The 16035-nt window shown below is 56.3% G+C and overlaps 1 long non-coding RNA gene across 1 annotated transcript; it reads right to left on the reverse strand.

The window, feature by feature from the left end:
- Positions 1–299: 299 nt before the first annotated feature.
- On the reverse strand, positions 300–6731 carry LOC125434218. Its single transcript, XR_007244752.1, has 3 exons — positions 6597–6731; positions 3424–3427; positions 300–312 (listed from the first exon to the last, which is right to left on the reverse strand). It is a non-coding gene; the product is annotated as an uncharacterized LOC125434218 (long non-coding RNA).
- Positions 6732–16035: the final 9304 nt, after the last annotated feature.

A 16035-nucleotide genomic window follows, 5' to 3' on the forward strand; every position in this document is an offset into this window, starting at 1 on the left:
AATTAGTAACCCCCTCTCGGCACACACAAATAATTAGTAACCTACTCTCGGGAACCTGTGAGAACCTGCTGGATCCCACCTCTGACAGGATCTGAATGTGCATCAGGCAATTTGTTTGGTATCCAAACAGCTCAAACTTAGGTACAACAAGGTAAATAATGCATCTGCACATAAAATGTAGTCCCTTTCTTTCCCTGAAATGCTGCCACCACTTGGCCATGGCTCAGTGGTAAGGTATCTGCTTGGCATGAAGAAGGTTTAGGGTTCAATCTCCAGTGAAAAGGACCAGGTAGTACGTGATGGGGAAGGTCTCTGCTGAAGACCATGGAGACTAGCTACCAGTTTGAGTAGAAAGTGTTGTCCTTGATGCTTCATGTGTCTGAAGAATTAAGGACACACAGAAATCTATTGTGGAAGGCTCTTATGTTGGGGCGTAATAAGGATGAGGCAAGTCAGGGCTTTGCCCTGGGTGCCAGTTGACTGGGAGCACCTTGGTTGTCACTGGGGAGAGGTCTTTCACATCATAAGAACATAAGAAGAAGCCAGCTGGATCAGACCAGAGTCCATCTAGTCCAGCTCTCTGCTATTCACAGTGGCCCACCAGGTGCCTTTGGGAGCTCACATGCAGGATGTGAAAGCAATGGCCTTCTGCTGCTGCTGCTCCCGAGCACCTGGAGTGTTAAGGCATTTGCAATCTCAGATCAAAGAGGATCAAGATTGGTAGCCATAAATCGACTTCTCCTCCATAAATCTGTCCAAGCCCCTTTTAAAGCTATCCAGGTTAGTGGCCATCACCACCTCCTGCGGCAGCATATTCCAAACACCAATCACACGTTGCGTGAAGAAGTGTTTCCTTTTATTAGTCCTAATTCTTCTCCTAGAGATGACAGGGAGAGAATCTGACATCTTCTGGGCTATTTCTCCCCAGGGTAGCAGGATCTGAAACTACACACACCTCTCATCTCCAGCACTCTTGACTTGGCCAACCTGACCCGTGGACAAAAAGGGCAGTTGCATCACATGCTGGAATAGGTGGTGATCATCAAGGGTACCCTTCAATCAAGCCATCTCTCAGCAGCTGCCTTCTTCACTCCCAGCTCAGATGGTTTGCCAGCCCAAAGGAAAGAGGGGAAAAAACACAAACTGTAACTGGTCCAGGTCTGAAGAATGTTCTCTTGGCAGCAACTCTTGGTCATGTTCTGGTCATGTTCTGACTGTGCTTCCTCTTGGTCATGTTCTGACTGTGCTTGTTTTTGGCTGTTCTAGGACAATCTTCCTTTCTCCCTCCCCCGATTCCTGTTTGTTCACCAAGATTGTGTACAATGACTAGAAGATCTCATCTGGTTCCTATTTAAGCTCTTATTCAACGCTGGTCCTCAGTCTATGAAAATCTATTGGCCAGAAGGCCAGAACACTTTCTTTGATCATGCATTATCCGACTCTCTTGAGGGTGGGGATTTGAAGGCAAATAAGGGTTCAGGGGGAGCAGACTTCCCTATTCTGTCTCTTTGCTGCTCCAGATTGTCTCTCTGGGCTGTGTTCCACCTTTCCTTTCAGCTTCGACTAATTCCAGAATTGAAGCATATATAGTTTTCAGTGCCTTCAGTGCATTTCCCCACATCTACCTTCTTGAGGGTCAAACCAGATATGATTTAGGAGACCCATGACTTTTTTTAAGGATAAAATATCAGGCATGTCTGGGACTGATTGATACATTTAGGCCAATGGGGGCAAATAAGTGTTCTTCACAGCTGTTTGATAGGGCTGCCAAGTTGCAAACAATAATTGTGTGTAACGTAAAATGATGACAGCCAAGAAACGCGTCACACACTTATACGGAGACTGGTCTTAAACAATGAAATATATAATATATGATTTCTTTTCAATAATTCAACAATTCATGAAATATAAAGCTATAACATTCAAAAAGAAGAAGACCATATCCTTGGTTCAGCCAACTAAGAAATAGGTCTTATTTGCACCCGGTAATATAATCACAAATTTTTTATATGTAGAAAAACCAAAGTTCATTGTCCAATTCATAGTCTTATTCATACATTAAATCCACAGTGATAACTTCTAGAGCTAATCCAAATGAGTCTCTCAAACGCCTCGCGCGTTTCAAAGCGTTTTCGTTGATGTCTTCCTCAGGAGAAGAACAATTTCATTCATTTTCTTCCTCTGCCAAGTTGGAGATAGGCCCTGGAGATTTTCCAGAACTACAACTGATCTCCTGCTGATAAAGACCAGCTTCCATGGAAAAAGTGGCTACTTTGGATGGTGGACTGACCGTATAGCTTTGTACCCTCCCCAAATATTGGCCTCCCCAGACTCCACCCCTAAACCTCCAGGAGTAGTCGGGAGATCAGGATAATTCCAGGAGATCACCAGGTCCTACCTGGAAAGATAACGGGGCCATAGCATTGCATGGCTAGAATGATGGATAGGCAGACAAACGGACTGAAGGGAAACACAATCAATTCCAAATCTCTTTCATAACCTGGAGACCAGTTCTAAAAAGCTCGGCCAATTTTTATTTCAAACCTGTTCAGGTTTTCAAGACCATCTGAGCCAACTCTCGAATTTGGATGGAAACCACTTGGCAGGACCAAGAACTTCTGCCATGAAGTTAATTTCTCTGCTGTTGAGTGTGTGGAAAATGCTGGAGACAAATGTTGATGGAAAAGATTCATTACTGTTTTGGGCAGAAATGCAGATATGGTGCCACACCGGGGGGGGGGGGGGGGGGGGGGACGGCTTTCCACACAAATGACCTAACATGTTTCTAAGGCCCCTTCCGCACATGCAGAATAATGCACTTTCAATCCACTTTTACCATTGTTTTGCAAGTGGATTTTGCTATTCCGCACAGTAAATTCCAGCTGCAAAGTGCATTGAAAGTGGATTGAAAGTGCATTGTTCTGCATGTGCGGAAGGGGCGTAAAATATTCTCACTCCCCCCTTCTCATTACAATCATGTATGTCCACCCTCAACCTCAAAACGATTCATGGCTGCCATTACATGATTTTTCCTCTATTTTTTTAACCTCTATGTTGAACTGATGCTTCAATGCTTCAAAAGACTTGTGCTGATTCTCTACTCCTTGTATACTTGATGCTTTGACAATTGGCCCTCCCAAAAATAAAGAAAAAACTTGCAAAATGTTGCAAACGAACAGGCGAGGGGAAACAGTGTGAACTCAGAAAGTGGTGCCGAGGAGCCAGTGCAGGGAAATGGAGAAGGGTGGGGAAAGCAGTCGGTCGATCACACAGCAACTGAAGTCATGTTCAAAACATTTCAACCAGAGAATCATTTTAAAAGGGGATTCATTTAAAACACTGGTTTCTGAGCTTTTTCGGGCTGCTGCCTCAGGGCTCCCAGGGTCCATCCCCCACGGCCCTCCCACGCACATATGAACACACATCTCTTTCTTGGATTCTCACAATACTAGAACCAGGGGGCATTCATTGAAAATGCTGGGGGGGGGAGAGTTAGGACTAATAAAAGGAAACACTTCTTCACGCAACGTGTGATTGGTGTTTGGAATATGCTGTCACAGGAGGTGGTGATGGCCACTAACCTGGATAGCTTTAAAAAGGGCTTGGACAGATTTATGGAGGAGAAGTCAATGTATGGCTACCAATCTTGATCCTCTTTGATCTGAGATTGCAATGCCTTAGCAGACCAGGTGCTCAGGAGCAGCAGCAGCAGAAGGCCATTGCTTTCACATCCTGCATGTGAGCTCCCAAAGGCACCTGGTGGGCCACTGCGAGTAGCAGAGTGCTGGACTAGATGGACTCTGGTCTGATCCAGCAGGCTCGTTCTTATGTTCTTATGTAGGTCTACTGCAAATTCAAAGCAGCACTGAGGAGCCCTGCGACTGTTTATCCGGGTTAACAATTCTTGCCTTGCAAATTAATGGTGGAGGGGCTCTTCGCATTGGCTCCCCCAATCCCAGCACTACACAGTGAGCAGAGTGCTGCTGCACAAATAATTTTGCCTTGCAAAGCAGCAGCAATGTCCTTGCCTCGGCTCACACCCCCGCTCCGTCCCCAGAGACACAGTTCTTCTGTTGCTTTTCTTTTAGAACTCACCAGTCATCGCATGGCAAGGATGGAAGGACAAGACCGTTGCCCAGCCAATTGGCCCCGGAAGCCCTGCCCCCCACCCCCCAAAAATTCTCTGCTCCCCCCTACTGCTCCCAAACTCCTCACCACCCCCTTTGAGGTTTCCACTGCCCCCTTTGAGAATCCCTAATTTAAAACGTTTTGAGGCTGCAAAGACAACATTCGGGGGGGAGGGGGACAATGCGGAACTGCATGGAAGAGATGTTTGATCTCCTGCCTCTAAATGTTTGAAAAGGTTTGTGCAGAAATTGCCAGAGAGAAAGAACTCCAGCTTGGGAAAATCTTGGAGATGTAGAGGGGTGGAGCCTGGAGAGGGGGAAAGCTCATCAGGATATAATACCATAGATTCAATTCCCCCAAACCTGCCGTTTCCTCCAAGAGAACTCACCTTTGCAGTCTAGTTATCGGTTTTAATTTTAGAACTCCGAGTACCCCCTGAAGCGTGGCTTCCATGAACTCTAATTTTTCTTTTTAAAAAATGGGAGATGCACAGAAGCAGTTTATTTTTACTCAATAGTTGCATGTAGCTACTAAACAGACAATATTCTACGACTCAAGGATTGACAGCATATGCTGAGCCAAGGCTTGGCTGAGAATGCGGAAGAGCTCTGTGCTAACCTACCCTGCCCACCCACCCTAGCAGAGGAAGGGGAGGGGAGGGAGGGTGCCATGCAAGGGAAGGGGAGTGAGGGAGGGGAGGGGTGCCATGCAAGGGAGGGAGGGAGGGAGGGAAGGGGAGAAGATCCACCATCTAGACATGGCCCATTCACCCTAACGGAGGGAGGGGGGAGGGAGGGAGTGAGGGGTGGCATGCAAGGGAGGGGAGGGAGGGGGAGAGAGCTCCTGCTTAAATTCTTTCTCACAGCTAATCTGGCCCAAGCAAGTGAAGGCAGAGCATTACAGCCTGATCTCATTAGATCAGGGGCCTTCAAACTATGCCCCCCCAGATGTTCATGAACTACAATTCCCATCAGCCCTGCCACTTGGCCATGCTGGCAGGGGCTGATGGGAATTGAAGTTCATGAACATCTGGGGGGCCATAGTTTGAAGACCCCTGCATTAGATCTTGGAAGTTAGGTAGGGTCATTATTCAATGAGAAACCACCAAGTCCCTTGCTGTAAATCGGTTGTGACTTGACAGCACTTATGTAAATGTGTAATCTGGCCCAGTGACTGCTATAGGCACGTACGATGCGGTCGCTTTTCTGGACAGAGCATGGATTCAGGCTCTGCTAACAGCGTGGATGGGAGAAACTTTCAAGAGCCCCATTTAAGCCACTCTGGGCTTTCCAGCCAACAACCTGCTGTAGGCATAATAAACAAATAGATCATCCAGTAGGGCTGTTAAAATAACAGGATCATGCCCCAAGGCAGCGGGAGTCTGGGTGGTAATTATCTCTGTCCTGGGCTTGCTCCTCGGTCTTTGCACTTAGCGGATGTAGATGGCCTTCCGGTCCTTATAATGTTATGGTTCTGGTGATGTGTTAACACACAGGCAGTGGAAATGCTGTAAATGGCTTATGATCCCGTAAAGCCAGCCAGCACTTATTTCCACTGGGTTTTTAAAGGTCTTAAAAACCATTTGAAGTGCTCGGCGGGGGATCTGGAAATCAGCTTTTTAAGCACACCACAAACGCAGCGTGAGCACCTGTACCGCTTTTAAATGGGCACCTTAGGTAGATGAAACTTCCCAGAGTGCTCTGGGGGGCAGGTCCTAACGTCTTTGGAGTTCCCACTTCAAACATTTCTGTAAGATGGTTTAACTTTTCCCCCCTCCCCTTTTTAAAAAGTCTCATGCATTCAAATGTTCTTTGATAAGGACAAAGGTCGTTTGGCTTCCCCCCTTTCCAGAAAATCCAGCTCTGGGAAGAGGGAAGAACAGACTCCTATACCTCTTTACACACGAGTAAGTCCTCCTACAAAAAACGGGTTCAGTCTTGAGCAACCGTGCACACATTTATATTTATTTTATTTTATTTTTTTAAATTTTTTTTATTGTATAGAATATCATTATATTTGTTACATTCGATATGTTTGTTCCAACTATACATTTTTCCTTTTTCACCCCCCTCCTCCCCCTCTTTTCCATTGATTATTTCAAGCAAGCAGCAGAAGGTTCATTCTTCTTATTCTCTTGTTCCATAGTTCTTCGTTAAATCCGGCTTCTCCCATTCTTTTTTCATCCAATGTCCATAGCTTCGTAATATCTTCTAGTTTCTTTTGCCATAGTGTATTTTTTGCCAGTCTCTCAAAAATCTCTAACTGTATTTGTTCCCAAATATATTCCAACCATTTTGAGACTGTCCATTTCTGGTTATCTTTCTGGCCCCCCTCCCTCCTCTTCGCTCCCCGCTCTTCTGATAACATCATTGAATCCTACCACCCCTGGGGGTTGAGGAGTTAACAGTAGATGCCATCTTGTATTAATACTAATTTTAATGCTGCATTTTAATTAAATGGTGTCATACTTTATCTTTATTTCCTCCTGTATTACTTAACTTAACGAATTTTAATTTGATTTGATATATTGTGCTCTATCTATGTTGTTCACCGCCCTGAGCCCTTAGGGGGAGGGCGGTCCGTAAACCGAATATATAAATAAATAAATAAATAAATCTTTCCATCCCAGTGCCAACACTGCACGTGCGCTCTAATCATTATTTTATACATTGGTTCCAAAGTTATTTTATTCTGCTGTTCTCCCTAACTGGGACCCCCAATGGCTTGTATTCTCGTTTCCTCCATTTAACCTGGTTCCTGGTAGGGGAACGGGGCGGTGGGGGGGGAGGGTTGCTAGAACCAGGCTGGGAAACCCCTGGAGATTTGGGGTTGGCGATTGGGACAGACAGGAACCTCAGGGCATACAATACGCGAATCACCCCTCAGTGCCATCCATGCCCTCCAGGGAAGCTCAGTCTGGGAGACTAAACGAGGATGATTGAGGGACTGGAGCACCTTCCTTATGAGGAGAGGCTGCAGCGTTTGGGGCTCTTCAATTTGGAGAGGAGACGTCTGAGGGGGGATATGATTGAAGTCTATAAAATTACGCATGCGGTAGAAAATGTTGACAGAGAGAAATTTTTCTCTCTTTCTCACAATACTAGAACCAGGGGGCATCCATTGAAAATGCTGGGGGGAAGATTCATTGCTAATAAAAGCAGCCACCTCTTCACACAACGCAGATTGGTGTTTGGAATTATGCCGCCACAGAAGGTGGTGATGGTCACTAACCTGGATAGCTTTAAAAAGGGCTTGGACAGATTTATGGAGGAGAAGTTTATCTATGTCTACCAAATCTTGATCCTCCTTGGATCTCTAGATTGCAAATGCTCCTGGCAGACCAGGTGCTTGCAGCAGCAGCGGCAGAAGCACACAAGCTGCACATCCTGCACGTGAGCTCCCAAAGGCACCTGGTGGGCCACTGCGAGTAGCAGAGTGCTGGACTAGATGGACTCTGGTCTGATCCAGCAGGCTCTTTCTTATGTTCTTATCAGCAGTAATTCCAGGGGATCCCCCGGTCCCACCTGGAGCCTAGCATCCCTAGCTCCAATCAAAACTGACACTCTGCAGCTCATCTCAGAATGGTCCAAGAAATCTATTTGTCCATCTCTCAGTGTTGGCCTTCATTGGTTCTCCCAAGCTACTAAGAAGAAGTGTGAGAATGCTCCATTGGACTTCTCCACACGTACCAGGGAAGAGAGTGCAAAGAACTGCATCGTACTCTATAGCTTCTTGCTTGGTGTTTTATGGATTACTGTGGAACTGGATCATCCCTTGGTTTGAGCAGAGGGCCCCTGGATCTGGTGATCTGCATTTTGGGAAAAGATGAGTGCAGGGACAAGGCCTTCTTTTCTGTATCTCCAGCAATATTTCCAGCTGTTTTAAAGTGTGAAAATAAAAACAATGCTACACACTGGATTCAGCCAGCTTATGCAACGGTGGATTGTCAAGAGTCCAAACCAGCTATTTCTCTGGTTGATGTTGACCGAACCACTGTGTCATGCTCAATGATTTACCTTGCTTGACTTCTCTCATTTATTTATTTGTTGCAAAACCTTCTGGCAGGATAGCTCAACTAACCGGCAGTGTCTGGGTTCTAGTGTAAGCTGCTATATATAGAGGGGTTTTTTAAAAAATAAAATGACTTTTGTTAGCAGTCTGAAAGCCTGCATTCTGGAATTGTTAACATACTCTGTCCCTAAATTTCAGTGGGTCATGGTTTCGGAGTAGGAATGCCAGCTTCCAGGTGGGGCCTGGGAAACTACTGGATTTACACCTCATCTCCAGACTACAGAGAACAGTTCCCCAGGAGAAAATACATGCATTGAAGAAGAAGAAGAAGAAGAAGAAGAAGAAGAAGAAGAAGAAGAAGAAGAAGAAGAAGAAGAAGAAGAAGAAGAAGAAGAAGAAGAAGAAGAAGAAGAAGAAGAAGAAGAAGAAGAAGAAGAAGAAGAAGAAGAAGAAGAAGAAGAAGAAGAAGAAGAAGAAGAAGAAGAAGAAGAAGAAGAAGAAGAAGAGCAGGAGCAGGAGCAGGAGCAGGAGCAGGAGGAGTTTGGATTTATATCCCCCCTTTCTCTCCTGTAGGAGACTCAAAGGGGCTTACAATCTCCTTGCCGTTCCCCCCTCACAAAGGTAGACTTTATGGCATTTCAGCCTACTGAGGTCCCCATCCTCCCAATATTCCATCCTCAGATCTCTAGGAGTCTAGATGTGGAGGAAGAAGAAGAAGAAGAAGAAGAAGAAGAAGAAGAAGAAGAAGAAGAAGAAGAAGAAGAAGAAGAAGAAGAAGAAGAAGAAGAGGAGGAGGAGGAGGAGGAGGAGGAGGAGGAGGAGGAGGAGGAGGAGGAGGAGGATCTCCAGATGATGATGATGATGATGATGATGATGATGATGATGATGATGATGATGACGATGACGATGACGATGACGATGACGATGACGATGACGACGACGATGATGACGATGATGATGTTGACGATGACGACGATGACGATGATGATGACGATGATGATATTATGAAGGCCAACAACCAGCTAAAGATCTGGCAGCTGTGAAATCTACTACTACTACAACAGCAACAGCAACAGCAACAGCAACAGCAACAACAACAACAACAACAACAACAATATGCATGTAGGAAGGAGCAGAATCAGGGTTATCGGGCCAGAAGCAGGCTGTGCCACGATAAAACAGAAATCTTGAGCAATCTGTTTGTAATTAGCAAATTAGATCATTTAAGGGTAACGGACCTTCGGCTGGGAAATTCCTGGAGTTTTGTGGGTGGAGCCAGGGGAAGCCTGAGTTTGGAGAAGGAAATGAGCCCAGCGAAGATGTGATACCCTACAGTCTACCCTTTGAAGCTGCCATTTCCACTAGAGAAACTGATTGCTCTAGTCTGGAGGTCAGCTATAGCTCTAAGAGAACCTCAAGCCTCACCTGAAGTCTGGCCATCCTACATATTGGGGAGTGAGTAGACTACATTGGGCACAAAAATCCAGTGGCAGAGCATTTCGTGAGCGTGATACCTGACCACATGTGGTCTCTGCAAGTTAGTACCTTAGAGCTCAGTAGCTTCGTGTTCTAAGTTGATATCTTGTCACCGGTTGGTTTAGACACTCCTAAAAAAATTCACCTGTATTGCCTGGAGCATCCCTGGAGGTATATCTGTTTTGGAGAGTCTAACATGTACCTTAGCACCTCAACCAATACAACAGGAGACCTGCTGGATCAGACCAGTGGTCCATCTAGTCCAGCATGCTGTCTCACACAGTGGCCAACCAGTTCCTCTGGAGTTCTAACAAGGCACAGTGGCCAATGCCTTTCCCTGATGTTGCTTCCTGGCCCTGGTATTCAAAGTCAGATTGCCTTTGAATGTGGAAGTTCTCTTTAGTCACCATGGTTAGTAGCCCCTGATAGATGGCTATCGTGCTGGAATTGCTCGAAAACTATGTAGCAATTTTTGATCCACTGCTCACCTGTCGATTATTACATTTGGGGATGCAAATGGATCACTTGTTGATCACATCTTTTTGATACAGAAGATAGAGAAGAACCCAGACACAGTCTCTTTTATGTCGGACTAAAACAAGGGTCCTCGATATCTTTCAGCCTGCAAGCACCTATAGAATCCTGACAATCCTATAGAATCCTGACAACCACAAAACGGCAGTCACAAGAGGCCTCAAAATGTCAGGGAGTGAGAACAGGCAGACCTTCAGAAGAGCTTCCACCCAACAGATCTTCAAGAATATTGTGCCGTTCCCCAGACAGATTTGTGCTAAACACTGCAGCTGCTCGGTCTTACAAGCTTGCGTTTCAGATCTTTACTGAAAGACAGTGTTGCGTTCGCTCAGGGGATGAAGAAACTTAAATCATGGGAAGAAAAGCAGAATGACATTTCTTCCTGAGAGTAATCCAATAAATAACAGTAATCCAGAACGAGCACTGGATTTACTGAAAGGCCAACTCCTTGTATTCAGAGAAGACAACATGAAGGTGTCTGAGAAGTACATGATTAGAATGGCACTTGTTTTCAGGTCAGTTCTGATGACTGTTATTAGTGTGAAGTTCATTCTCTAGAGTGGACTTCTTTATGGGTTGAATTAGCCTTGAGGATGCTTCAGTACGTTTTAAGATGGTGTTCTAACCTGGGTCAACTCAACTTTGGAAGACTTTTAACCTTGAAAGTTCTTCATAGCCTTAAGAGCTGCCTTCTCCCATGTGAACCTATCTGCTTATTCATGTCATCTTGGAGGACCTGTTTCAGTTCCCCCACCATCTGAGGCTAGACAACTGACAACCCGAGAGAGGGCCTTCTTTGTGGTAGCACCAACACTTTGGAATTCCATCCACAGGGAGATTCACCTGTCTCCCTCTGTCAGTGTCTTTCATTAGTAAATGAAAACTTTTTTTGTTTCATCCAGCAATACTCCCAATAACTTTTATCGGTCCTCTTTCTCATGTTGTTTGTTTATATGTTTTCAATTGAATTTTATGTTTTTGACTGTATTTTAATTTATTGTCGAAGGCTTTCACAGCCGGATTCAATTGATTGTGGTGGGTTTTCCGGGCTGTGTGGCCGTGGTCTGGTGTATTTTAATTGTTTAAATGATTTGATGTTTTCATCTTAGCTGCCTTGGAGACCGGATTGGGATGAAAGGTGGCCTAAAAATGTTTTAAGCAAACAAACAAATGTTTTGGAATTCCTAAGTACTATTTATCTATTTGCCTAATCTGGGTGTTTTGGGCTCCCTGATTACCTCAGATCTGGGAAGCTAAGCAAGGTCAGCCCTGGTTAATAATTGGATGGGAAACCACCGAGGGACTCCAAGGTTGCTACACAGAGGCAAGCAGTGGCAAACCATCTGTGTTCATCCCTTGTTTTAAAAACTCTATGGGGTTGCCATAAACCAACTGCAACCTGACAGCATGTTCCCCCACCGTCTATTAGATCTTTCACCCCGGGGGAGGGCGGTATATAAATTAAATTTAACATAACATAACTGTCTCCCCAGAACTATCGTGTGAGATGGTTAGGCTGAAAAAGAGTTGACTGTAGGGTTGTCAGGTTTTTCCCCCAAGATTGGGGGCAGGGTTGCTAGACCCAGGTTGGATCGCTGTAATCTGGAGATCAGTTGAAATTTCAGGGGATCCCCAGATCCCACCTGGAGTTTGGCATCCCTAGTTGGCTGGCCCAAAGTTGCCCAGTGAACTTCATGGCCTTGTAGAGATTTGACTCCAGATCTCCAAAGCTCTGGTCAAAACTTGAAACTGGTTCTCATCCACAATGACTGACAAGCACTCTTAAAATACCGAATGCTTTATGCTACCAACATGCTCCTGCCAGTGTACAACTGTAGGGAAATGTTAGGTGAATTTTTAGAGGACAGACTGTGACAGACTGAACTGTGCGTGGTCCAAATGTTTTGCAACACAGAGGGGGTCCATGAGTAAGAGTTACTTGGAGAACAGATTGATGTCAAAACAGTTTTGAAGATAGGAAGCTGAGAAGTCATACCTTGGAGTGTGCGCAAAGTGCCGTCAAGTCACAGTCAATTTATGGCAACCCCATGGGGTTTTGAAAGTAAGAGATGAACTGAGGTGGTTTGCCTCTGAGTAGAACTCTTGGACTTTTTTGGTGATCCCTCATGCAAGTATTAACCTGGGCTGATCCTGATTAGCTTCCATGACTTGATGGGATTAGTGTAAAGGATTCAATGGTGTTGATGGTGAAGTAACCTTGAGTGCATGGGGGGGGTGGGGGGGGGGGGGGGTGGGGGGGGGGGGGGGTGGGGGGGGGGGGGGGTGGGGGGGGGGGGGGGTGGGGGGGGGGGGGGGTGGGGGGGGGGGGGGGTGGGGGGGGGGGGGGGTGGGGGGGGGGGGGGGTGGGGGGGGGGGGGGGTGGGGGGGGGGGGGGGTGGGGGGGGGGGGGGGTGGGGGGGGGGGGGGGTGGGGGGGGGGGGGGGTGGGGGGGGGGGGGGGTGGGGGGGGGGGGGGGTGGGGGGGGGGGGGGGTGGGGGGGGGGGGGGGTGGGGGGGGGGGGGGGTGGGGGGGGGGGGGGGTGGGGGGGGGGGGGGGTGGGGGGGGGGGGGGGTGGGGGGGGGGGGGGGTGGGGGGGGGGGGGGGTGGGGGGGGGGGGGGGTGGGGGGGGGGGGGGGTGGGGGGGGGGGGGGGTGGGGGGGGGGGGGGGTGGGGGGGGGGGGGGGTGGGGGGGGGGGGGGGTGGGGGGGGGGGGGGGTGGGGGGGGGGGGGGGTGGGGGGGGGGGGGGGTGGGGGGGGGGGGGGGTGGGGGGGGGGGGGGGTGGGGGGGGGGGGGGGTGGGGGGGGGGGGGGGTGGGGGGGGGGGGGGGTGGGGGGGGGGGGGGGTGGGGGGGGGGGGGGGTGGGGGGGGGGGGGGGTGGGGGGGGGGGGGGGTGGGGGGGGGGGGGGGTGGGGGGGGGGGGGGGTGGGGGGGGGGGGGGGTGGGGGGGGGGGGGGGTGGGGGGGGGGGGGGGTGGGGGGGGGGGGGGGTGGGGGGGGGGGGGGGTGGGGGGGGGGGGGGGTGGGGGGGGGGGGGGGTGGGGGGGGGGGGGGGTGGGGGGGGGGGGGGGTGGGGGGGGGGGGGGGTGGGGGGGGGGGGGGGTGGGGGGGGGGGGGGGTGGGGGGGGGGGGGGGTGGGGGGGGGGGGGGGTGGGGGGGGGGGGGGGTGGGGGGGGGGGGGGGTGGGGGGGGGGGGGGGTGGGGGGGGGGGGGGGTGGGGGGGGGGGGGGGTGGGGGGGGGGGGGGGTGGGGGGGGGGGGGGGTGGGGGGGGGGGGGGGTGGGGGGGGGGGGGGGTGGGGGGGGGGGGGGGTGGGGGGGGGGGGGGGTGGGGGGGGGGGGGGGTGGGGGGGGGGGGGGGTGGGGGGGGGGGGGGGTGGGGGGGGGGGGGGGTGGGGGGGGGGGGGGGTGGGGGGGGGGGGGGGTGGGGGGGGGGGGGGGTGGGGGGGGGGGGGGGTGGGGGGGGGGGGGGGTGGGGGGGGGGGGGGGTGGGGGGGGGGGGGGGTGGGGGGGGGGGGGGGTGGGGGGGGGGGGGGGTGGGGGGGGGGGGGGGTGGGGGGGGGGGGGGGTGGGGGGGGGGGGGGGTGGGGGGGGGGGGGGGTGGGGGGGGGGGGGGGTGGGGGGGGGGGGGGGTGGGGGGGGGGGGGGGTGGGGGGGGGGGGGGGTGGGGGGGGGGGGGGGTGGGGGGGGGGGGGGGTGGGGGGGGGGGGGGGTGGGGGGGGGGGGGGGTGGGGGGGGGGGGGGGTGGGGGGGGGGGGGGGTGGGGGGGGGGGGGGGTGGGGGGGGGGGGGGGTGGGGGGGGGGGGGGGTGGGGGGGGGGGGGGGTGGGGGGGGGGGGGGGTGGGGGGGGGGGGGGGTGGGGGGGGGGGGGGGTGGGGGGGGGGGGGGGTGGGGGGGGGGGGGGGTGGGGGGGGGGGGGGGTGGGGGGGGGGGGGGGTGGGGGGGGGGGGGGGTGGGGGGGGGGGGGGGTGGGGGGGGGGGGGGGTGGGGGGGGGGGGGGGTGGGGGGGGGGGGGGGTGGGGGGGGGGGGGGGTGGGGGGGGGGGGGGGTGGGGGGGGGGGGGGGTGGGGGGGGGGGGGGGTGGGGGGGGGGGGGGGTGGGGGGGGGGGGGGGTGGGGGGGGGGGGGGGTGGGGGGGGGGGGGGGTGGGGGGGGGGGGGGGTGGGGGGGGGGGGGGGTGGGGGGGGGGGGGGGTGGGGGGGGGGGGGGGTGGGGGGGGGGGGGGGTGGGGGGGGGGGGGGGTGGGGGGGGGGGGGGGTGGGGGGGGGGGGGGGTGGGGGGGGGGGGGGGTGGGGGGGGGGGGGGGTGGGGGGGGGGGGGGGTGGGGGGGGGGGGGGGTGGGGGGGGGGGGGGGTGGGGGGGGGGGGGGGTGGGGGGGGGGGGGGGTGGGGGGGGGGGGGGGTGGGGGGGGGGGGGGGTGGGGGGGGGGGGGGGTGGGGGGGGGGGGGGGTGGGGGGGGGGGGGGGTGGGGGGGGGGGGGGGTGGGGGGGGGGGGGGGTGGGGGGGGGGGGGGGTGGGGGGGGGGGGGGGTGGGGGGGGGGGGGGGTGGGGGGGGGGGGGGGTGGGGGGGGGGGGGGGTGGGGGGGGGGGGGGGTGGGGGGGGGGGGGGGTGGGGGGGGGGGGGGGTGGGGGGGGGGGGGGGTGGGGGGGGGGGGGGGTGGGGGGGGGGGGGGGTGGGGGGGGGGGGGGGTGGGGGGGGGGGGGGGTGGGGGGGGGGGGGGGTGGGGGGGGGGGGGGGTGGGGGGGGGGGGGGGTGGGGGGGGGGGGGGGTGGGGGGGGGGGGGGGTGGGGGGGGGGGGGGGTGGGGGGGGGGGGGGGTGGGGGGGGGGGGGGGTGGGGGGGGGGGGGGGTGGGGGGGGGGGGGGGTGGGGGGGGGGGGGGGTGGGGGGGGGGGGGGGTGGGGGGGGGGGGGGGTGGGGGGGGGGGGGGGTGGGGGGGGGGGGGGGTGGGGGGGGGGGGGGGTGGGGGGGGGGGGGGGTGGGGGGGGGGGGGGGTGGGGGGGGGGGGGGGTGGGGGGGGGGGGGGGTGGGGGGGGGGGGGGGTGGGGGGGGGGGGGGGTGGGGGGGGGGGGGGGTGGGGGGGGGGGGGGGTGGGGGGGGGGGGGGGTGGGGGGGGGGGGGGGTGGGGGGGGGGGGGGGTGGGGGGGGGGGGGGGTGGGGGGGGGGGGGGGTGGGGGGGGGGGGGGGTGGGGGGGGGGGGGGGTGGGGGGGGGGGGGGGTGGGGGGGGGGGGGGGTGGGGGGGGGGGGGGGTGGGGGGGGGGGGGGGTGGGGGGGGGGGGGGGTGGGGGGGGGGGGGGGTGGGGGGGGGGGGGGGTGGGGGGGGGGGGGGGTGGGGGGGGGGGGGGGTGGGGGGGGGGGGGGGTGGGGGGGGGGGGGGGTGGGGGGGGGGGGGGGTGGGGGGGGGGGGGGGTGGGGGGGGGGGGGGGTGGGGGGGGGGGGGGGTGGGGGGGGGGGGGGGTGGGGGGGGGGGGGGGTGGGGGGGGGGGGGGGTGGGGGGGGGGGGGGGTGGGGGGGGGGGGGGGTGGGGGGGGGGGGGGGTGGGGGGGGGGGGGGGTGGGGGGGGGGGGGGGTGGGGGGGGGGGGGGGTGGGGGGGGGGGGGGGTGGGGGGGGGGGGGGGTGGGGGGGGGGGGGGGTGGGGGGGGGGGGGGGTGGGGGGGGGGGGGGGTGGGGGGGGGGGGGGGTGGGGGGGGGGGGGGGTGGGGGGGGGGGGGGGTGGGGGGGGGGGGGGGTGGGGGGGGGGGGGGGTGGGGGGGGGGGGGGGTGGGGGGGGGGGGGGGTGGGGGGGGGGGGGGGTGGGGGGGGGGGGGGGTGGGGGGGGGGGGGGGTGGGGGGGGGGGGGGGTGGGGGGGGGGGGGGGTGGGGGGGGGGGGGGGTGGGGGGGGGGGGGGGTG

The sequence above is a fragment of the Sphaerodactylus townsendi genome, linkage group LG06 (genome assembly GCF_021028975.2).
Source record: "Sphaerodactylus townsendi isolate TG3544 linkage group LG06, MPM_Stown_v2.3, whole genome shotgun sequence".
NCBI lineage: Eukaryota > Metazoa > Chordata > Lepidosauria > Squamata > Sphaerodactylidae > Sphaerodactylus > Sphaerodactylus townsendi.